This window comes from Megalobrama amblycephala, linkage group LG6, assembly GCF_018812025.1.
Source record: "Megalobrama amblycephala isolate DHTTF-2021 linkage group LG6, ASM1881202v1, whole genome shotgun sequence".
In the NCBI taxonomy this organism is placed as follows: Eukaryota; Metazoa; Chordata; class Actinopteri; order Cypriniformes; family Xenocyprididae; genus Megalobrama; species Megalobrama amblycephala.
In genome coordinates, this window is record NC_063049.1 from 39002749 (window position 1) to 39026328 (window position 23580).

Here is a 23580-nt window from a genome sequence, read left to right on the forward strand (position 1 = left end):
CAACAGAATGCCCTGAAGGTTCATGACAAGTTTGAAAACAGCGCCAGAGATATAAAGGTTTTTGCAAAAATGCTTATGTCACAAGTTAAGTTACAAGTTCATGAACTTGATGTCTATGGATTCCTTGTGCTATGCCTGAATCCTAGGATATTTTGCCAGGATCAGATGAGCCATTGGTCTGCCATTTTGTACTCATCTTACAACCTCTCTTTGGTAGCATGGCAAACGTGTGTTTTCTGTGGCACACCGTCATAAGCAACAAGCCCCGAACCTTCCAGGTCTTGGGTTTGAGTCCCGTGTGGAACATGCAGAGACTGCAAGAGGTACTGTGGCCAGAAATGGAGCAAAAGTTGCTTCTGTTAATGACATTGTGTCTTTCTGAGAATGTTCTAATCTGAACTAATTAAACATAACATGTGGTGCATTTAAATACAAAATCTTCATTTTGAGTTCATTCTGACTTGAACTATTTAACCTCAGCAGCTTTTTATTTTTTTTACTTAACCACAATAACCCCGCTTGCAATGTTTTAAACCCCAGTTTTTGGCTTTCCCCCAGCATGAGCAACAAATGCTACATTACATACAGTATGACACAGTGTTTTCATTATAAATGTGATATGAAGACCACCTAAAAGAAGTCTCTAAGACACACTGGACCCCATTTACACCAGGATCTAGTGCCGTCCATTTGTGATCAGAGACAGATGCTAATTTCAGGTATAAACGTGATTTAAGAACAATGCCCGCATGATTGACCATCCATTGAATGGGAAACCTCTTGTAGATCCAGAGGGTGGTGGGCAGACTGTGGCACAGTGCAGGGCTCATGTGCCAAGATCCCGTTCGTTGGCAGGAGACGAGTGTTTGGCAGGAAGTAAGGGAGATGGTGTGTGTTGAGGGGGGCGGCACCTGCCAGCAGCCCATCACCTGGTGAGACTGACCAAGCGCACACCCGGTGTACAAGCACAGAGCCACGGCTCACACATTCACACACACACACACACACACACACACACACACACACCTGCAGCCTTCAACTCTATTTTCAATCTAACACAATTCAGAGCAGACAAAAACCAAGAATGCGTCATCACACTATCCTGCGGAGGAGCATCAGTCATATATGCTATAAAACATCATGAGAGGAGAAGATAAACAATATTTTTTCAACATAAATGGCCTTAGATGACTTAGAGAATGGTTTTTACAGGCTGATTAACCATCCAATATCACCCAATAATCTAGTAGACTTGGCCAAAATGTTTATTTCCTCACTTTTTCAGTTCTAAAAATTCTACTGACAGCTTTGTCAATGGAAAGCAAATTTATATCTGACAAAATTATTTGGCAAAAAAAAAATAAACAGCTACAGCTTTTACTTTACCAAGCAAAAACATGCATAAAAAAGATCACAGAAAAAAGCATAAATTGACTACAAAATAATCAGTTATTAACATTTTGTTGGTTCCCTCTTGCTTTTGCATGCGTTCATAATTTCAGCCTGGCCAAAAATTATGTCCACACAATTTGGCATGTTTCATTGCGTTACCACAAATAAAACAATCGACTCAGAGCACATTTTAATAAATGGGACTATGTCAATTTTCCTAGTCCGGACATCACTTTTGGCCACTATTGAATATAAATATATCACTCAGAGAAGCTAATGGGAAGAGAGCTCAGCCTCCTCCGTTTCCCATCATACAGCACTGAAATCCCTCTCCTGCGATTCTGATAAAGGCTGGGAAACAGATCCAGGCCACTTTAAGCAGCAGGCAGCTCTTCTGCAAATATCACAGCAGAATGGATAGATTTGAAACCCAAGCTGGGCTGGGAAGAAAAGGGTTATGAAGTATGGACCCCGAGAGAGGACCTGCCAAAAGCAGAATGACAAAATATGCCATCCGAGGCAGCAGCTCGTTCGCCCGTCGCTGTACGGGAGGCTTGTTACTCAGAGATCTCGCAAAACCTTATGGTCATTTCAGCTGGTTAGCAAATACATCATATGAGCAACAGGGTCAGCGTCCCAGAGGCCCAAGCGGCTGCACACAGACACAGCCGGGGCGTTGAGAGACTGCAGTTAAGAGGTGACAGACGTGATATACGAGAAGAGGCTGTTGAGAGGGAATGAGATGAAAGATATGTTAATGGGGATCTCAAATAGCAGCTACTGAACGATCTACAGTGGAAGTTATTAGATCTCACTTCAATCTTTCTTTCAGAACAGTAAAAAATGTTGCTGAAACTGCTGTTTTCGACTTGTTAAAAGGTGCATTCAGTTAATTTACCATTATTACTTAAAAATGTACACATAATTAAATGAATACTACTCACTTTATCTCGATAACCCCTGAACACTTGCTGTGGGCGCTTTAAGTTTTCTGTTGAGATGAATTGGTTGTTATGATAAGAAATGCCGAAGTGTTACTAGTATCTCATTTCGCATTTAGTTTGTATCTGAACATAAAAATGTCGATACAATGTAATGTAAAATGCTCTAGCTCTTGTTTTATGGCTTTTTTTCCGTTGTCGTCTTTGTTGGTCGGTGTGGTATTTGTCCCGCCCTTCCTCCACTGTGATTGGACGGCTGGGTAAAAAGTGGTACTGATGAGCACTGCGTTGAACATTTTTCAACTCTCGGCGTCCCGAAAAACAAAAAACAAAAACGGCAAGCGCTCAGCTTGAAATAGACGCTCAGCCCCACGTCACGTTGCTGGCCTTTTTAAATACCCATTGAAAACAACTGAAAAAATACACTGGCCTTAGGGGGAAAAAAAAAAAGAAAAGAAAAGAAAAGAAAAAAAAAAAAACGCTTTGGTGAACACATGGCCTTAAAAACATTTTTTATTAATTTAAATAAAGCTGAAATAAAATAAAATAAAATAAATAAGTGTCCTAAAGTTGAGGCACTAAAATTAATAAATAAATCAATTTAAATAAATAAATACATTTTAATAAAAATCTGAATTCAAACTAATTTAAATAAATAAAACTAAAAATGAAATAAAATAAATTAAACCTAAAATAGTAATATTTAAAAATAAATGAATAAAATGACAAAAGCATATAAGAAAATGAAACTAAAAAAACTAAAATAGTATATAAATAATATTAAAATAACACTGTTCTGAAAATCTGTCTGTACACCATGAATTCAAACCTGCTCACGACAAAGGCACAAAACACAATCACTCAGAACACAGTTATGATGAGGAGTGGGATTTTGGAATAATAAAAGATTTGTCGATGGAGATACAGAAAATAAGGAAACAGGAAAAATGGCAAGAACCAATGCAACAGTCAAAATCCCCTGCCACTTGTCGTGCTTGAGTCAGAAAAACTCTGATTTGCATGGAAAAGGTTCTCAAAATCGGGAGTAAGATACCAAATTTCTGATCGATCAATGAATTTCTATGAATTTTGCTGTTGTGATGAAAATTACCCACAAGTAACATTTAAAAGCTAAGCATAACTACAAAAAACTAAATAAATAAATAAATGCACAATAGAAATATCCATGAAAAAGATCTGAATAATTCTCATGACTTTTCCAGGCCTGGAAAGTACAGTTACTAAACCCTAACATTTCCAGGTTTTCCCAAGCTAATCAAAAAAAAAAAAAAAAAAAAAATGTGATGTGGCAGGTTATATAGTACCGTAGTAAATTATGTCATCATTTGGCTCTCAGGTCAGTGGAAACCCTTTTGAAGCAGGTTAGCAGATCCTCAGGCTGACCATTTTGGTGGAATAGGGGTAACTGAAAGAGAGCAGGGGAAACGCCAACAGCAATTTCACATGCCATTATTCTTGTCACCACCAGAAAGTGTGCAGTTTGAACTTTCGTGCACCCACCACCTCGAACACAGTGTTAAAAAAGTATTAAAAACAACCTCTGAGTGCCACAAATACCACAGAAGTTTCAAGCCCCAATCCGATATGCTGGCAAGAGCTGATAGGATCAGCGGGAGCCCGGGGCCTCCCTAAAGCATTTGCATGATTTACTCCGAGTGGCTGTGAACCTGCAGGAAACAGGACTGTAGGAATGAAAAGCGAGACGAGGGGATCTGCACCACTAGAGGGCTTCCTCCAGGCTTCACTGAGGTTGGGAATATGGGGAAGTGTACTTTAACACACACTTACGATTATTTTACGGCCTGTAGACTCTCATTTCTGCAGGGGACACCTGTGATGAGAGCAAACACTGCTCTAAAGAGCAAGCACATGATCATCTAACCAAATAATCTGATTTAGTGACTCCCTCTTGCATTTCGCAGATGTGTGATAAAGTGCAAACAACGACATGTAAAAGAATAAAAGAACAGCTTTAATGAACAAAAATAAATACACACCTTTCTAATCTACAAGTGCCTCAAGAGTTAGGTCACTAGCAAATATGAGCTAATCTTTAGAGGTTAAACACATCAAAAATTAATTTTGACCGCAACAAAATGGTTGAAATTGAACTTTGCTACTATAAAGGTTAGTTTTATGACAATATAATAACAATATTAGGCTTATAACAGAGCAGGTGACCCAATTTCCTTTCCATTCAAAATATATTGTATAAAACTGCTGGCATTTATTAAACACACACACACACAGGTCAACTGTTAGTTGGCACAGGGTTCATTTCTGCGTAAGAAGTGGGTGCCACTTCAAAAAAGCAGAATTGAAATGTCTGCCCACTGGAGACAGAATCATTAATTATATAAATACATTAAAAATTCAGAATCTGTTAAAGTAAAGATAACTTTTTAAAATGTTGTCAGAACATAAAGAGGTAGCAGAAAGATTTTAAAAATATTATAAAATATAAAAAAAAAAAAACTATAAATATTTAATATAAATATTTTAAAAAGATATATTTAATATTAAAATATATAGGAACAAGCTTGGTATAATTTCTGATAAACAATTCAGCTTTGCTGGCACATGGAATATAAAATAAGAATAATTCATAATTCATAGCTGATCTGAACATTTGGGGGGGGAGCTTCAACTGGTTATTGAAGTGATTAAGACTGTTAAAACCATCATAAATGGTTGTTAGAATTGTTAAAGGTGCCGTAGAATGTCTTTTTAAAAGATGTAATATAAGTCTAAGGTGTCCCCTGAATGTGTCTGTGAAGTTTCAGCTCAAAATACCCCATAGATTATTATTTTTTTTTATTAATTTTTTTAGCTGCCTATTTTGGGGCATCATTAAATATGAACCGATTTAGGCTGCGGTCCCTTTAAATGCTCATGCTCCCCGCCCACGGAGCTCACGCTTGCCTTAAACAGCATAAACAAAGTTCACACAGCTAATATAACCCTCAAAATGGATCTTTACAAAGTGTTTGTCATGCAGCATGTCTAATCGCTTAAGTATAGTATTTATTTTGGTTTACATTTGATTCTGAATGAGTTTGAGGCTGTGCTCCGTGGCTAACAGCTAATGCTAGACTGTTGGAGAGATTTATAAAGAATGAAGTTGTGTTTATGCATTAAACAGACTGCAAGTGTTTAAAAATGAAAATAGCGACGGCTCTTGTCTCCGTGAATACAGTAAGAAACGATGTAACTTTAACCACATTTAACAGTACATTAGCAACATGCTAACGAAACATTTAGAAAGACAATTTACAAATATCACTAAAAATATCATGTTATCATGGATCATGTCAGTTATTATTGCTCCATCTGCCATTTTTCGCTGTTGTCCTTGCTTGCTTACCTAGTCTGATGATTCTGTGCACATCCAGACGTCCTGCCCTTGTCTAATGCTTGAACATGGGCTGGCATATGCAAATATTGGGGTCATACATATTAAGGATCCTGACTGTTACGTAACAGTCGATGTTATGTTGAGATTCGCCTGTTCTTCGGAGGTCTTTTAAACAAATGAGATTTATATAAGAAGGAGGAAACAACAGAGTTTGAGACTCACTGTATGTCATTTCCATGTACTAAACTCTTGTTATTTAACTATGCCAAGATAAATTCCATTTTTAATTCTAGGGCACCTTTAAAATTAATCATGCTGTACATCATAAATTAATCATAAAATAATCTAAAAAAAAAAGAAAAAAAAAAGTAAGCATTTATTTAAAACAATAGTTTTTAACTGTACCAACCAACTTCCTCCACAAACCCACATGCGCCACAAAATTTCAGTCAGCATATGTAGAAAATACTTTAATACATAAACAAATAAATGCTTCAAATGCACTTAGTTGTGTTTATTCCAGCAGAGATATTCAACAAAGTATGAAACCTGTTTCCGCTAATGAGGGCACATCCTGATTATCCAAAGCTGGCACAAGGATATAAACATTATGTCAGCCTCTAAAACTGTTTAAAGCACTGCTGATAAGATATTCCCACTGTCAGTCTTCACAAATGGGCTAACCAGCAGCAGACGTCCCAGTGGGACTGGAGTGTTTTCCTCGAGGCGCCCCTAGAGGAAGTGATGACATAGCCTCTCCACATTACAAGACTGTTAATAGAACATGTTAATGCAAGAGCACTATCGTGCTACACTTAAGTCCCCCACACCTCTAGAGAGGATAACAAAATGGATAAACAAGCAGTTTACCCCCATGATTGCATAGAGTTAATAAGTAGATTTATATTTTATGTATTTAACCCGTTTGATCATCAAGTGGGCAAAACCCACCCCACAAATGTTCTGTAGCACAAACGGTGCAGGAAGAAGTCACGCCAAAGTTTAATACTTGTGGTTAGAAGTTTGTCAAGATCACTAACCCCAAGTATGAGCAATAGATTTAGCGATGCTTGCAAAGCACCACTAATAAGCATTTTCAGCATTCTTCCTGCAAAAGAAATGACTAACAAACACCCTGAGCCAGCCAGGAAAACAAGATCAAACAAACAACGAGAGCCTTTAATAAGTGCTAATCGAAGACGGCCCTCTAATAATAACTTCTTCTGGTAGGACAATGTCTTATGTGATGTCAAGGGTAAGTCACTCAAAAAATGTGCTGTAAAAAGCCTTTACCTTCTCAAAAGTGAGGTCAAAGATGGAAGACGTATTACGTCATGTACCAGGATCATGGACTAATCGGTAGAAACGCAGATATACTGCTTTAGAGAATGATGAAAATCAAAATGTGATTGTGCGTCACAAGGATGCAAGAGTTCATACAGCTTTTCAGGCACTTTTTCCAAGACTTTCAGGGTGCCTAAATCATGGCCATTGTAACCAATGTCTTGTAATCAATGTCTTTTTTTATACGGATTAGAATGTTGTTCTCATTGTTGAACTGAATTGATTTGAATTGAATTGTATACATTTTTCAGAGCAGCAACTACCTGTATTGTGTAAAAAAGAAAAAAAAGTTGTAATTCGTTGTGCATTAAAGCAAGACTAGAGACTGTTGCAATAAAGGAAGCACAAATATAATGATTAGATCATTTTCATTTCATATGTGAAGTAATCAAGCATTTTACAGGAACATATTCAAAGTTCAAAACCATAATTAACCTAGAAACCAAACCAAGCATTTCCCAAACTTTCCAAACTCCCACAATGGTTTCCAAAAATGCTCTGAAGCATGACCAAAAGTTAAGAAAATGTTAACATTCACTGCAACACACTCTGACAAACATCCATTGACAAATGCAAATTTGAAAGCATCAGATCCATTTCAGAAAAACAACAGATTGTATTTCAGGATTTTCCATTGACTTTTGGATTATTGCAGAAAATAAGCTCTGTGACACATTTTGTTCATCATGATAATCTTCACAAATGAAAAACTTATGAATTTTGAAGCCTAAATACAATAGGCAGTAGTCAAAAGCTAAAAGTAGGCTATAAATGAACTACACCACAGTCGCGTGACTCTTTCAGACTTTAAGAAACATTTTCCCTGAAAGTTTGAGTTATTATAGTTTGTAAGAATGTGATTACCCTTATGAAAATTAAACATGGTTTTATTATAGTAAAACCATTTTTGTTTGTTTTTTTCTTTTTTTTTGGCGTATTGATTACCATTTGTATAACCACACAAATACCATAGTTAAACTATGGTTTTTGAGGCAAAACCATGGTTAATTTTCATGAGAACACAATGAGGCTGTGAAAGCGATGAGTTTATATATTCACCGACAACCTCTGTAGTCCCATTTAGACACTTGTTAGCAACCATCAAGCTTTAATAAAAATCACAAGGGGGAAATATTTTTTGTTGTAGAATAAAACATAAAAAAAAATATCTTGATCTAGGTGTTACCACAGACCTTATTTTAGGCATTTAACCAAAAACCCATTAAAAACACACTGACTTCAGGACGATAGAAGAGCTAAAATCCTGACTCGGTACTCTATTTGCTGTTCTGACCCATCTGACCCATCTCTTCATGCACCCTCAAAACACATCTTACCCATTCCAATCCATTAAACACTCCGCTAGAGCATTCTCAAAGACCAAAGAAAAGGCTAAAACAGGATAACCAGACAGAAATGAACTGAAATCAGATGAGGGTGCTCAAGTCTGACCCTTTCAACCATGGATTGGATGTTCTCATTCAAGCACATTGAGACAGCTCACACTGATCCTGTCCAAAGGCAGTCTTCTGCTCTCCTGACTGTGCTGTGATAGCAATGTCAAAGAAACTGAGTCTGCTCCCAGCGTCTACATCTTTCAGCAGTGAAATTGTGGGTTTGTCCCAGGAGGAAGATGAAACAGTCAGGAAAGCAGCTGAGAAGACAAGTGAAACACAATCAAGGCGGTACACATGCTGTTTTGTAATCTCCTTTCACAAAAAGATAAAAGTACAGATTCCAAGTACACGTCATAAAGCAAGTTATGTCTTCGTTAAAAACCATTCGGATCCATTCATCACAGTTTTTGCCCCAGGCTCTGGCTAAGGCGTCTAAGACTGACGTCTACAATTCTGGATGTGTTCTGCATGCAGATCTCACAGTTAAACAAGTCCTGCTGAGAGGAAGGCAATGAACAGACATGAAACCAAAGGTAGGCAGTATGGCCGAAATCATATAATCACAGTAGGATTCGGTTAGCCAGCATCATGGCCACAACATATAGCCGAAAATGCTGAAAAATGTGTCTATTTATTAGAAGAATACCTGACCCAAAATGATCAATCGTCTAATCATTTACTCACACTCGTGTCATTCCAAACATTTATGGATTTCTTTCTTCTGTGTATCACCAAATGTATCATAGGCCTAAATAGATTGTAGAAACCATGGTCTCTACGATCTACTGGAGCATAAGAATACAATGCTTTTGAGCTTTTCCACATGCAATTACAATTAATGCAGACTAGCAAAAGCACATTATGTAAATTTTCGCCACTAGAGGTCGCTTATTCAAAACACAGGTGTAGCTTGAGGACGCCTTGATTTCGTGGTATCATGTTGTCCTCACGTCTACAGCTGGTGGAAAAGAATCGAGACGGGACTCAGGGAAGAAATCATGTTCATGGATTATTAACATTACTGTATGAATCAGAGCAGGGCCAAGTGCTGTGGGAGCTGAACGAGGCCGCTGGAGCGATTGCTATTGAGAGACGAGCACAGCACACGCACAACTTTATTATGCCGTGGTCGCTGCTTACACTTCTTCCAGTCAAGTGACAGGATTTTACCTGGGTCAAAAATGGTCTTCGGTGGTGACAGACATGGTCATTCACACAAAAAGTAAAAAGTGCCTTACCCACGTGATCTGCGAACCAATACTGACAATAAATTAACCGCCACTCTCACTGTAATCGTTTCTTGCCCTCTACGCAAGAAATCTGTGATTTCAAAGCTTTGTAAGAGAAGATGCTTCTTTGCTAAACCTGATAATTATTTTGGTACATATATTAATAATGATTAATAATCAATATAAAAAAAAAAGTAGCATTAAAAAGTTTATTTTAACTAATATTCTAATTTTCTATCATATACAATTGAACGTACCTAGCTAACAACAACTTTTTTGTTCTGGTTTCACCTCACTCCAGTCTAAACTAATTTATTTTATAGGTAATTTACTACACACTGTCATTTAAATAACCTGAAAATATTGTGGATTATTAAGGCTAAATCTTATTAACCACTCTTGCTAAATGGGTTAAGCACACTTACGTTCTCATTTCAGAGGTGTTCAGATTCAAGAGTAAATGATTTGTTATACACCGATTCAGACAGTGACGTCTCGTGAGTTCGGTGCTGGACAGATCGGTTTTTATAAATATTCATTAAAATGAATCGGTTCAAATGAGTCATTAGGTTGCGAATCGGACATTAGCACATGTGGACGCGTTGTGTGTGAACCCAGGCTGTTAGAACATCGCAAAAGATTTACCAACATTAACACTTCATCACTGGAAAGGATTTTTTTTCTTTTTCTTTTTGTTCCACGTGTCAGAGAAGATGAGGTGATGTTTTTTTGAGCACTATTCACACCCAGCGGTAATTCAGGAAAAAAAAAAATTCTCTGAATGCGCCACTTGAAACATGGATTCGGTCTTTCGAACTTTTAGCATCGTGCCAGTTGATTTAGATTAATGTGTGCAAGGGAGAGAGATCAAAGTCAGTGCTTAGTCAGTTAAGGCCCCGATATACTTCAAACGAAATCGAAGAACGAACTGATGTGATGTTATTTTGAACAAAATCAGGCTAAAACAAAGTTTGTTTTGTGTTCTTTTTGGAAGTTCAAAACAGCTCCAGCTGCAAAACACATTCGTACTGCCATTGGTCCGTGACGATAATGTAATAGGAGGTGTGCACCGAGGCTCCGCCTTCATTCGCCTGGAGCTGTTCTCTGACTCATTTCGTTTGTTGAGGTAAGATCTCCATGGGTGAAAACACGAACACACTGGATAGCCGCTTTATAGTACAAAATGAAGTTGTGCTTCTAATGAAATGAGGCACTGACACTGTTTTTCATGTTTGATACGGTAAAGCTGCTTGCTTTTAAGCAATCTATTGAATAAAGAGATAATAATATAAATAAACGTGACATGACTGGAGTGCTAATTTGCAGAGCTCCTGTTAACATACCAATGTTGTTATGATCAGATGCTTTTCTTATGCTTTCTATAAAAATGCTTGCAGTTTTCTCATTTTTGTTGTGTTTATTTTATCACTGAGAGGAAAGTGTACAGCACGTATTTACATATTCATCTAACCGTCGCTCTCAGCAGTGTGGGCGGCGTCAGATGTTTGATTACAGTATATCGCTGGTGACGCATTTCGAACTTCGTTTTACTCCTAAACGAAGAACGAAAAAGAACTTTGTTTGAAGTATATCGGGGCCTTTAACATGCACCCTATCACTGCGTCATTCATAAATCACATAACTTATCAAAAAAGGCTTTGGCGGGACAAAAATTATTTACAATGCAGGAAAAACCCTGAGCGTATGTGGGGTAATGTAGTGCTGTTTTATGATATTATATACATTTGTGTGTTCAAAGTTGTTATAATGGTACTCTGTGTTCACTCAGCGGCTGCTATGAGACACTTGTTGCACACTGCAGTAAGCTAGATTAGTATTAGGCATGGTAAAACATGGTACTTACTGTAAACCAAGAAAACGAGATTTAAACAATAAGACTTACTGTGTTGAGCTATATAACAATGATTAGTTTTCTGTTGATGAATGGATCCAAACATTTGCTCACCTGTCTAATAAAACACATAATATATTAAAGCATCTTCGGTGTTTCCATGGTTTCTACAAAACCAAGGGTAACGCGGGTGTGATGTCATTGATAGGCGACACACAGACATGGATGGTCCGTGTCCTGGTTAAAACTGCTTATTTCTCTGGATTTAAATATTTTTGGAAACATTTGGGATAATGTAAGTACACAAGTCAACTAAACATAACAATCCAAAAATCTTACATATCGTGCCTTTTATTGTGCTCAAAATAAGCTTTTGAAAGAAGTAACAATGTCCAACATTCTTTTGAATCAAATATTTTCAATGAATCAATTGATCCAGTTCACAAAAACAGTCTGAATGATTTGTTCACAAATTGGCCTGATTTGGTTCAACTCACCAACTTAAATGGGCCCTTTGAACACACTTTCCACAGTTATTAAAGTGATAGTTCACCCAAAAATAATAACAATTCTGTTCAAACAGTTATGGGGCACCGTTGACTACCATAGTATGATGAAAATCAATGGTACCCCACAACTGTTTGGTTACAAATATTCTTCAAAATATCATCCGTTGTGTTCATCGGAACAAAGAAATGTACAGTATACAGGTTTGAAACAAATTAAGGGTGAGTAAATGATGACAGAATTTTTATTGTTGGGTGAACTATCCCTTTAAATTTTTAATATATTTTCATTTGTATAAAAAAGTACATTTACAACACTACACTTGTCTGTATAGGTGTTATTAAAGACCACTGTAATCAATCTCTAGATGTTTTTTTCCTCTCATTTGGAAAGTCATAGAAATGCTATCATGGATTTTTCTTTTGCTATTGTACAAATGGGAACGCAAAAATTATGTGTTGTAGTTTTCGTTCACCATTATAGAAGTTCACACACCAATGATGATTTCCACTTCTGATGTCACTGGAAATGTGAAAAGGGTGCATGATCCAATTACAGTGCACTAGAGATGAAGAAAATGAATGAACTTATTAGCATCACATGGTATATAGGGTGTACAGCGTGATACTGGCACTTCTCAGGCTGTTTATAAAACATCACAGGTTGGAGCACATGGCTGCCATGTGCATGTGTGTGTAGTGTGAATGAGAACATCATGATTTCAGTAGGACGGTCCACCTCTGTGTGTGACAAACAGGATGGATGAGTCAGATGCTTCAATCGCTCACTCCTTCCTGTCCTTTCGAACATGCTGTTAAACTCCGAGAGACACCAGTGAGGCACATGTGCACACACAGGTGTTGGCAGGGTCCAAAATTAACTTCACCACAGCTGCCGGTGAAATGAGAAAATTTGCTGTCTTAAATATTTCTTACCTGCCATAAAACTGTATTATTTGTTTATGCAAAATACAAAGATATTGCTATTTTCTTTTTTTTTTTTTTTTGTATGAAATGTTTAAAAAATATTATACACCACTGTTCAAAAGTTTGGAGACTGTAAGATTTTTAAGTGTTTTTGTGTCTCGTCTGCTCACCAAGGCTGCATTTGTTTGAACAAAATTCAGTAAAATCGAAATATTGTGAAATATTATTACAATTTAAAATAACTGTTTTCTATTTGAATATATTTTAAAATATAATTTATTTTATGTAAAGCTGAATTTTCAGCATCATTACTCCAGTCTCGAGTGTCACATGATCCTTCAGAAATCATTCTAATATGCTGATTTGCTGCGTAAAAACATTTCTTATTTTTATCAATGTTGAACAGTTGTGCTGCTTAATATTTTTTTAAAAAGTATTGTTTTATGAATGGAAAATTCATAAGAACAGCATTTACTGTACTATGACATTTACTATCACTTTTGATCAATACTGTAATGAAAAGGTCTTTCTTAGTACCATTATGCAAAAATGAATAATTTATTTAAAAAATAAAGTATTTGTTGTACTTTTATTAATGATGATCTAATGAGAATCAATGAAAAATTTGTGATTGAAATGAAAATTACAAAAAAAAAAAAAAAAATTATACAACTTCTTGAAGAATTACAGTAATAAGAATTACAATGGAGAAAGAAAAAAAAGGAAAAAAAAACTATTATTAAGTTTTCCCCTTTTGATTTTTTGGTGAATTGCAACCTGGACACAAGGATAGGACAGATTATAATCCTGCAGGCTTTCCTTGTCATAACTACAAGCTATAATGTCCAAAAGATGGGAAAATACATCAGAAATGTGTTAATGAAAATGAATACACATGTGTGTCTAATAATACATTGCGAAAGAGACAAATGTACCAGATCTAATAGAGAACACAAAGATGCAAAATGGTGTTCAGTCACAGACACACATTCAAGCTCATCCATCCATCCATATCTTCCATCCGCACTAGCTTGTTTTCTAAGTATCAGGGCACCGTGGGCCTCTCTGATGGGGGTCTCTTCCTGAAAATATTTTCTTGAGATTCACCCATACATCAACAGTCTGTACCTCCATATCTCTCCTCAGGGCTGATAGCCCTCTGCTAGAAGTCCTCTCACAGGACCCAATCAACCATCTGCCCTCTAATCAAAGCGCTGATTAAAAGATCCAGCACTCCCAGTTGTGGGAAAAGATCCAGCTATGTCATCCAGACAATTAACACCACTCCATATCGTGCATTTCTCCACACCAAGCCACGTCGCAGCACAGAGGGCACGTAATGCTCAGGATGCAGCCTCGGGGATGCGCCATGAGATAATGGCATGAGCCTGGGTGAATAACCCTGACAGTCGTCCTGATGAGAGCCAACAATCCCGTACTAATTGCTAAATGTCTAAAGAGCCTGTATACGGTAGATGTAATGGCAGGATGAGTGCAATTAGAGAATAACAGAGTGCCTGGAAATAAAACACAGCTAAGTAAGTCTGTGTGACTTTTTCATGACTTTTCCAGTTAGTTGTGATGTCTGGATATGGATTTTCTGAAATTTTTTTACAGAGAATGCACTCACTGAGAGCAATTTCTCATCGATTAAATATTTTAGAGCAGTGAATCTCTACCGGTGGGTCATGACCCAAAAATGAATCACTGACAACAAGAATAAAACAATGCAAATGTAAAAATTATAAAATGCAAAAAACCTTTTAATTGTATTCAGTAAGGAAAAAATCTGCAAAATAAATAGGCATAACTTTTAAAAAATCTTGGAAAAAATATGAAGTATTTTATTTTAGATAAATCTGAATGTTCTATTAATTATTTATTAATTTCTTTCTTTAAATTACTTTCTATTAATTTATTTACAAAACTGATGCTGGATATAATAGTCATTAAATGTTAAATAATATTTAAATTACTTAATATTTACATTTATTAATTACTTTAACCATTGCCAAAATCATTCTAAGACTAAAAGACATGCTCTGACTTAATTAATTAAAAAATGAAAAATATAAAACATTTATAATAATTAAATTATTGGGAAAAATACTTTTCATTTTTTATGGATTATATAAATATTATTTAATGTATGGATAACATTTATTTTTCCATTAATTTTGAACCCATTGCTTATTTGTGAAAAACAAAATGTGTGATGCTGGAAATGGTAGGCAGTGGATGGCCTGTCTACGTTTGGGTCATTCCTCTGGGTGTCCAGACCACAGCCTCAGGTGATCGTCAATTCATGCTCTAAATCTTCTAAGAATAACACACATGCCCAGTCAAGCAGCACAAACAAGACAGACCTGACATATAAAATTAACTCTTTAGAAATGCCTCACTCCAATTTTAGCCTGCGCTCCAGTCTGTAGGGCATCCTTTCAGTGGCACAGACTCACTCTCATCAAAAGTTCTGCTGCATTGTAAAATTAAAATAAAGTTCACTTCACCAGAACACCTACATTTTTACATACGGATGTACAAAATGACATTTTTAGCAACATATATTCCACAAGATGCTGAAAAACAGTGAGTCACAAATGCCAAAGGTGTTTGTCTACATGCCAACATAGACTAAAAAAAAAATGAAGTGTGACACTAATTGTCATTAAAATGTATTGTTAAAGAGGTGAATATGTTACAAAAGCTAAGCTTTATAAGGCTGCAGTGGCTAAAATGTAATGAATTTAGAGGCTTAACATGCCAGCAGTAAAACAAATACTGTTAGCATGCAAATCCATGTTAAAAACCCTGTCCATGAAATTTATCAATTTTAAAAAGCACCAGCACAAAGGAAAACAAAACATAAAATTCAGATAAACTTGCTAGTTCTGAATGGGAAGGTCATGAGGCAAGTTTGTTCTCATATGATGGACAGTGTTAAATGACAAATCACAAATTAAATATTTTATTATATTCCTTTAAATGACAAAATCAGTCCATGAAATCAGTCAATCAAACTCTACAATATTTTTGAGCAAATATATTAATAAATACATATTAATAAATACATATTTATATATATATATATATATATATATATATATATATATATATATATATATATATATATATATATATATATATATATATATATATATATATATATATATATATATATATATATATATATATATATATATATACCAGCCCAAGCCAGGTAACAATTTGTTTGTTGAGTCCATGTAGGGGAGGGCGATATGACCAAAATCTTTTATCACAATACGAATAATTTTATTTCACAATATCGATATATATATCACAATTATTTTTGTTTTAAATAAAGTTATGATATAAAAACTGAATGGAAATTTCAGAAATCTCATCACCAATTTCAAAATCACATACAAAAATATATACTATATTTAAGCACTAAAAATAAAAAACTACAATTATTAGGCTACTGTCACTTTAAGAGTGAATGTACTGTTCTAATATACTGATAATACACATTTACGTTCACTTAAGTCATAAACGATTGTGTTTATGAGGATACTTGCAAAGTTGGGCATTTTGACATATAAGTATGGGTATTTCACTGTTCAAGCACATTAAGGCGCTAATAACGATCTCTAGGCAATGCTCAGGTGCTGTATAAGCAGTGGCTTTATGTGCGCGCATTTCAGGTCTCAGACAGCGCGCATATACCGAAACGAGTCTCTTTCGCTGCTTTCGCTGCTTATTGCATATTAAAATCATTTGTTTTTAAACCGCAAAGCTTAAATCAACCATCCTGATCCACCTCTAATAAGAAAAGGCAATCATCACCTCATACAGCACAAAAGAAAATCCAAATGTTGTATGCCATTAGCATGTCTGCCATCACGGGAGAAGGTAATATTCATTATTGAATGTGAAACTTATGAACTCTTGAAGAGAAAGAGCATGCATTATGAATGAGAAATCTCCAGCCTGATGGATTCAGATCAGGAGTACCTGGAAATGTCCTGCCAGAGGCTGAAAAGGCTTCTGAAAGTGCGTAGCAGGATGGTGAGGAAACGGCTGGCATCCAGCCTCTTTATCGATGTGAAGCTTTTAAAACTCTATCGAACTGCCAGTAAAAATGAATAGATCTTTAAATACTGCTCTGGAGGGTGGTGATGCAAAATCTGGCGAGCCATCCAGGAATAAGAGAGACAGGTAGCCTCTTTCTTTCTTCTGGTTTTATTATGACAGATATAAAGTGAGATGAAACACTGGAAACGTCAGTGCTAATGTAGTACTTTCACCCCTTAAGGATCCTGAAAGCTTTTAAAAGAATCACTTTCCCAAGCGAGGAGAAGTAGCAGAGTCGAAAACAAAGAGAAGCGTTTGGAGAGCTGACAGAGGTGAAACGTTGTACAATAAACCAGCACATTCCAGCTAATTACAACATATTAGCCAATTCTTACATGCGGGTACCTCTGACGTCAAAACTGTACCTTCCCAGACTCTCTTTTTCCTCCCAGCCTTTTGCATAACACTACTTTTGGCAGCCAGTTCAGGTCATGAGATAACAGGCAAAACAGGACCTGCCTCCCTCTTGCTCACTACTCTTGTTAGAGCACCTAAAACGCCATATATAAACCAACAAAGGATGCACTTTTTAAATGGACTGACGTGATATAAATGCATTTAAACAGGAACGACAACTGGGAGAAACATGGATGATTATCGTGCACAAACACTGAGATGTGCAAAAGCAAAACTATAATGTAATCGTACAGTGTTTTAAGATAGTAATCAGATATTAGTGCAGTCTTAACTTCACCATTCTACCTACAAATAGAGGTGCTTGACATTTAACACCATAATTTAGTGCATAGTACTTAAAATAACAAAAGACTCAAACCAGCAAAATGAAAAACTGATGCTGAATAACTAAACTACAATTTGAGATACACTCCTTAACAACAAATTGTTCCATGTCTTAACTTGTTTGGGACACGTCCCGCTCTGTATTTTTATATGACTCGCATTTTCTTTGTCGTTCTCAACATGTGAATAACGCAAAACATCTCTGTCGAATAGATATATCTAAACATCTAAAAAAACTTTTGTTTTTTTACAGTGATAAAATATACACCATATGGTGCACAAGCCTTACTATATAAAATTAAACAAAATAAAATATAATTTATGCTAAACCAAAACAGTGTAATGAAGAGTTTGCAAAGATACTTTTGTTGGCAGATGACGCAGCCAACTGTACTTGATCTGACAGCATTGCAATCACAAACCGTAAATAAATGATTTCATAATGCTTTGTCTGTAAATGATGGTTTTATATGGATAATGTTTTCAAAACTCTTACTCGCATGATATTGTTTCCTATGCAGTGGTATTAGCCAATCATAACAGTGGCTATTTACTGACGAGCCTTAAAGGGATAGTTCACCCAAAAATGAAAATTATTCCATGATTTACTCACCCTCAAGCCATCATGGGTGTGTATGACAACCTTCTTTCGGACTAATAAGATCATTTTGAACATTTTGAAGCCAAAAAAATGCATCCATCCATCATAAATGTAATCTGCATGGCTTCGCAGGGTTCATAAAGGCCTTCGGAAACAAGGCGATGCATTTTTGTAAGAAAAATATTCATATTTAAAACTATAAATTCAAATAACTAGCTTTCAGCAGATCACCATACACATCAATTTGCGGAGGAAGAGTAACCTCTAACTCAACGCATGTCGTAATGACGCGGAAGCGCAGAGGAGAGAGCAAAACAAAACACCGGTCACGAATTAGAAGTTTAAAGCCATGATTTTTAAAGAGAAATGTCAGAGGATTTCGATACAAGAGAAGAGGAGATTGAGTTTGTTGCACAACCCTATTCGTTTGAACCGAGAGAGGCATCTAAGCTTACGCTTCTCCTACATCCTACGTCATACAATGCGTCAGGGGTTACTCTTGTGGCGCAAGTCGACTTGCGTATGCGTACGGTCGTCTGCCGGAAGCTAGTTATTTGAATTTATAAAGTTTTAAATATGGATATTTTTCTTACAAAAATGCATCGCCTTGCTTCAGAAGGCCGTATGGATTATTTTTTTTATAAAAGATTGATGAATTTCAGTCATTTTCATTTTTGGGTGAACTAACCCTTTAAAGAAGACACCCCTTAAAAACTGATCATTTCAGACAGAGGGTCAGAATGAAGGTTGAAAATAATTGTTTTTCTGCATATATACTTTGTTTTGTTTTTAAATCCATGTCATGACCCCTTTAATATCTGAGGAAAAACATGGGGTGTACTTGCGTTTTCACAGCACAATTTATTACCATCAGCTCATGTTACTCCTAGCTTACCTTCACAGAAGCACGTGTAACAAGTAGCTGCTTCAGTTCTGAGTGGGCTGTGACGAAGGCGGAGAGCTTTTGCAAGAATCCCACCTTAAGTCTGTTTGTTCTGCATTTCCACATTTGTGGCATAAAAGGGTCCAGAAGGATTTTTGGTTGAGCTCATGAAATCTGGATCCCATCTGACAACAAAAGCCCTCCCCCCCCCCAGTTGCATCTAATCTGGGAAGAAGCGAACGTCTACGGCGTTACAGCAACCATCACAGATGTGTATGTCTATGACCCTTTAGCAGCTGGACTAATGTTCAGAACGGTTGACCCAGGCCATCTCCTCTAACAGCAGGAAGGATGAACCTTCACTCGTAACACCAACATGTTTGGCTTGTTTAACAGCCTGGCAGTTTCCTTTCCCAGCGCTATGAGCGAACATTAATGAAGTTTCGCCGTAGAACAACAGAAGCAATTCAGGATGGAGGGGGGACGCGACCAGCCTGCCTCTTTCCAAAGCTCTTCCTACGCGCACCACTCAGCTCCATGGCAACTCGCAGCGAGAAGGCCAGCGTGATACAATACGGGACTTTCACTTCCTGTCATAAAAGCCTCAGCGCTCTTTTTTTCATGATCCTTTGTGAAACAATAACAGGCCTGTTTTGGTTTCCACACATATCGCTCAGGGTCATGTCTCATCTAAACCTCCACCGCGAGGAGGTGAGAAAACGACAGTGGAAAGATAACCTTTACTCCATAACAGTTAGAACTGAAAATGAGAAACTCACTTTCAAAAGCTCCCAGCATGCCTCACACTCAAAAGATGGTCTCTGAAGGCCTTTTCACATGATTCGCATCAACTTTCCCAATACATCGAACTCTATGGAGAGAAGTCCTCAAAAGACGTAAACTCATTTGTCACTGACCTTTTGAAGTGCAGCCGATGATAACAGACCAATTGTGCATTCGATGTGGCTTTACAATGACAGGTCAAGGTCTGCAACTACAGAGGTTTCTCACTTTCACACAGTTTTTCCAGGCTAATAATAAATAATTTTAGTTTAAATGTAGTGCAAAGCAACAAGAGATTTAAGTTGCATCCAGAAATCCAGAAATGTCTCAATTTACGCATTTATGCATTTATATTTATGTTCATATTTTAACACCCAGAGTTCATTTTAATTAATAACTGTAAATTTAAATGAAATTAGCCACAATGTATCAGAAGTTAAATTGGAATTTGAACTGGAATAACAGAAAGAGGAATTTATTGAATTGCAATTCAAAGAAATTCAACACAGGTAATGGGTATATCTGCCCATCCGTCTGTCTGTCTGTCTGTCCATCCATCCGTCCATCTGTCCGTCTGTTCATCCATCCATTCATCCATGACTGTCCGTCCGTCCGTCTATCTTTCTATCTGTCCATCCATCCATCCATCCATCACAGGTGACGCACACGGGTATATGTGCCCATCCGTATGTCTGTCTGTCTATTTATCCATCTGTCTGTCCATCCATCTATCTATCTGTCCGTCTGCCTATCCATCCATCGATCTGTTTGTCTGTCTGTCCATCCATCCATCCATCCATCCATCCATCCATCCATCCATCCATCCATCCCAGGTAACGTACGCGGGTATATCTGCCCATCCGTCCGTCTGTCTGTCTGTCTATTTATCCATCTGTCTGTCCATCCATCTATCTGTCTGTCTATCTTTCCATCCATCCATCCATCCATCCATCCATCCATCACAGGTAATGCACACGGTTATATCTGTCCATCTGTCTGTCCATCCATCTATCTGTCCATCCGTCTGTCTGTCTGTCTGTCTGTCTGTCTATCTATCTATCACAGGTAACGCACGTGGGTATATCTGCCCATCCGTCTGTTTGTCTGTCTATTTATTCATCTGTCTGTCCATCCATCTATCTATCCGTCTGTCTGTCTATCCATCCATCCATCATCTATCTGTTTGTCTGTCTGTCTATCCATCCATCCATCCATCCATCCTGTCTGTCCGTCTATCTAACACAGGTAATGTATGTGGGTATATCTGCCCATCCGTCTGTTTGTCTGTCTATTTATTCATCTGTCTGTCCATCCATCTATCTATCCGTCTGTCTGTCTATCCATCCATCCATCCATCATCTATCTGTCTGTCTGTCTATCTATCCATCCATCCATCCATCCATCCTGTCTGTCCGTCTATCTATCTAACACAGGTAATGTACGTGGGTATATCTGCCCACCCGTCTGTCTGTCTGTCTATTTATCTATCTGTCTGCCCATCTGTCTATCTATCCATCTGTCCATCCATATATGTCTATCTGTCTATCTATCCATCTATCCATGTTTGTCAATCCATCCGCCTATCTATCTATCTATCTATCTATCTATCTATCTATCTATCTATCTATCTATCTATCTATCTATCTATCTATCTATCTATCTATCCATGTTTGTCAATCCATCCACCTATCTATCTATCTATCTATCTATCTATCTATCTATCTATCTATCTATCTATCTATCTATCTATCTATCTATCCATGTTTGTCATTCCATCCGCCTATCTATCTATCCATCTATCTATCCATCTATCTATCCATCCATCTATCCATCCATCTATCCATATATGTCTATCTGTCTATCTGTCTATCTATCCATGTTTGTCAATCCATCCGCCTATCTATCTATCCATCTATCTATCCGTCTGTCTGTCTATCCATCCATCCATCATCTATCTGTTTGTCTGTCTGTCTGTCTATCCATCCATCCATCATCTATCTGTTTGTCTGTCTGTCTGTCTATCCATCCATCCATCATCTATCTGTTTGTCTGTCTGTCTGTCTATCCATCCATCCATCCATCCATCCTGTCTGTCCGTCTATCTATCTAACACAGGTAATGTACGTGGGTATATCTGCCCACCCGTCTGTCTGTCTGTCTGTCTATTTATCTATCTGTCTGCCCATCTGTCTATCTATCCATCTGTCCATCCATATATGTCTGTCTATCTATCCATCTATCCATGTTTGTCAATCCATCCGCCTATCTATCTATCCATCTATCTATCCATCTATCTATCCATCCATCTATCCATCCATCTATCCATATATGTCTATCTGTCTATCTATCCATGTTTGTCAATCCATCCGCCTATCTATCTATCCATCTATCTATCCGTCTGTCTGTCTATCCATCCATCCATCCATCATCTATCTGTTTGTCTGTCTGTCTGTCTATCCATCCATCCATCATCTATCTGTTTGTCTGTCTGTCTGTCTATCCATCCATCCATCATCTATCTGTTTGTCTGTCTGTCTGTCTGTCTATCCATCCATCCATCCATCCATCCATCCATCCATCCTGTCTGTCCGTCTATCTATCTAACACAGGTAATGTACGTGGGTATATCTGCCCACCCGTCTGTCTGTCTGTCTGTCTATGTATCTATCTGTCTGCCCATCTGTCTATCTATCCATCTGTCCATCCATATATGTCTGTCTATCTATCCATCTATCTATGTTTGTCAATCCATCCGCCTATCTATCTATCTATCTATCTATCTATCTATCTATCTATCTATCTATCTATCTATCTATCTATCTATCTATCTATCTATCTATCTATCTATCTATCTATCTATCTATCCATCCATCCATCCATCCATCCATCCATCCATCCATCCATCCATCCATCCATCCATCCATCTATCTATCTATCTATCTATCTATCTATCTATCTATCCATGTTTGTCAATCCATCCGCCTATCTATCTATCTATCTATCTATCTATCTATCTATCTATCTATCTATCTATCTATCTATCTATCTATCTATCTATCTATCCATGTTTGTCAATCCATCCGCCTATCTATCTATCTATCTATCTATCTATCTATCTATCTATCTATCCATCCATCCATCCATCCATTTATCCATCCACCCATCCGCCCATCCATCCGCCCACCCATCTGCCCATCTATCCGCCCACCCATCCGCCCATCTAACCGCCCATCTATCTATCCATCCATCCAGCCATCCATCCAGCCATCCATCCATCCATCCACCCACCCACCCACCCACCCACCTGGCTGGTATTAGGGGTGTAAATCGGACAGTTCATCATTATTCAATACAATAACGATTCTCATAGCCAGCAATGCGATATTTTCCGATACCTCAAAAAGTTCTGTGATACGATTATGATTCCATTCGATCAATATTTCGATATTTTGAGCCTATTTTACACAACCAGTTAAATTTTTATTAACTCAC

General features: G+C 37.2%; 1 protein-coding gene across 3 annotated transcripts in view; it reads right to left on the reverse strand.

Moving 5' to 3' along the window:
- hdac4 (histone deacetylase 4) overlaps nt 1-23580 on the reverse strand; it is a 259783-nt gene that overhangs the window by 168373 nt on the left and 67830 nt on the right. The window contains exon 3 of one of the 3 annotated variants that reach the window (XM_048194569.1): nt 3659-3759. The exons of the other annotated variants lie outside the window; for them this stretch is intronic. The gene's annotated coding sequence lies outside the window, so the exon portion shown is untranslated. The remainder of the gene's footprint in view (nt 1-3658; nt 3760-23580) is intronic. 3 annotated transcript variants of the gene reach the window in all.